This window comes from Symsagittifera roscoffensis, chromosome 6 (genome assembly GCF_963678635.1).
Source record: "Symsagittifera roscoffensis chromosome 6, txSymRosc1.1, whole genome shotgun sequence".
In the NCBI taxonomy this organism is placed as follows: Eukaryota; Metazoa; Xenacoelomorpha; order Acoela; family Convolutidae; genus Symsagittifera; species Symsagittifera roscoffensis.
The window spans coordinates 27,931,906-27,933,859 of NC_087067.1; positions in this window are offsets into that span (position 1 = coordinate 27,931,906).

Genomic DNA, 1,954 nt, shown 5'->3' on the forward strand with positions numbered 1-1,954 from the left:
AAAACAAGACTGCTCGTATCAGGGCGAAGCCCTGAGTGTTCCGACTGCCTTCTAAGTTTTATAGAGCAGCAGTAATAACATTTAAAAAATTAAATGAAATAAAATAAAATGAAATATTTTTTTCTAAAATTTGAAATTTTTTATGAAAATCATCCCCCCACACGCCATATAAAGTAAAAAAGATAGATTTTGTTTCTTGTAACAAATCAATTATGGCAAATAAGCTTCGTTCAACCAATTTGGAACGATCTATAAGACGGATTAAATCTCCGCTTACGCGTTAATAGCGCGAATTAAATCGCGCGTTAATTGTCCCAAATTGGTCAAAATGGCAATCTTTAAACCCTCATAACTTTACGAAAAATGATCGCAGATAAAATATCGTTTCAAATTTAAGCTCAGGACAACAATACCTTTTGAATGATATAAAAAAATTCCGTCAAAAAAGGCTAGTTAAAAAGTCGAAATTTGTCTGAAGAAAAAAAAACCCACCCCGAGCACAAATATTCCGTTACTTTCGTATCAAAAGTCGGAAAAATAACTAAAAAGTAGAAATAGTAACTAATCATTCTTTAGCAATTTGAGGAAGGAAGTTTTTGAAACAGATAATTGGAATAAATATTTATTTTGTAATTTTAGGTGGCCATCGGTTCGGTTCCAGATATTGGGACGGACACAAGTTTATATGCGAGGACGACTTTGTGATCAGGGAAGAGCCATGCTTAGTGTACAGCTTCGGAATTGCACAGGATCTTTCGTTCGAGAACGAACTAGTATCTATTGGCTAGTAAAAACTACAATTATCTTTAGCCATCCTACCTAGGGTACTTAGTAAATAAACTCCTTCGCTGTAAAAAAAAATCATTCAGGGTGGATTGGGGGAAGGGGGCGTGGGTAGAACGCCCACGTTCTTCAGGGATGATTCAACCCTTCATGGCCCAAAGGCTCGTACGACATCTATTTTAGGCCGACCGTCCATAAATAATTTCTAAAGGAGTCGTCTTGGATATCAGAACATACTAAATTGGAGTGAAGGTTCTGCCCAAAAAAATTTTTTGTCAAAAACTTTCAAAAACGCTCAAAAGCGGCATTTCAGCATTTCTGCTTTATAATGTGTTGGCAAACCTCTGAAAATCATTTTTATTGATCTCACAGAAATTTGGATGCATCTTTTGAAAATTTATTCTCTCCCTGGGGCGGATCTAGGATTTTCTCGAGGGGGTGGGCGGATTTTCAAAAAAAAAATCGAAAATTTTGTCGACCTTTTTTTCAGGTCGAGCAAATTGATTTTCCGAGCTTTCTCAAAGCACTAAAACGACCCTGTTTTGGCTATCAAAGCACTAAAAAGACCCGATGGCGCCTGTCACCAAAAGATGGAAGTTTTAGGGTCTGTCGCCAAAAGAAGGATATCTCAAAATAGTACAAAGGGGGACCCTTTGGGTCGGCAAGTGGAACCAGAAGATTTTCCACACAAAGGCGAAGATATTTTCTTGCCATATGTGAAACAAATTTAAATGGATATTATTAGAAAAATTTAACCTCTTTCACAAAAATGCACTAAAAACCAAATTTAAAGATGAACAGCAATTCATTGTCATAGACTCTGTTGCATAATACTTAATCAAGGGCGGCGGGAATGGTATGAGATCTGACACCAAATTATCCCTAATATTGTCAGCTTTCACCGAACACTTAATCATCACTTCTCAGGTATCTCCGAAACAGGTATCTCCAGCTTTAGTTGAGCCACTAGACTAAGAGGTTCTTTGAAGAGTGTAATGTCATGGAATCATACTCTTGGATAAAACAGGCTAATTTTTTTAAACTGTCATAAAATAACGTTCACAGTGTAGCTTGGTCCAGTAAACATCTGGATTTAAAAGCGCGAATCAAACGTAATTTTAACACAGAGGCCAAGCTGAGCTTCGCACAACTTGTGATACAATAGTCAACG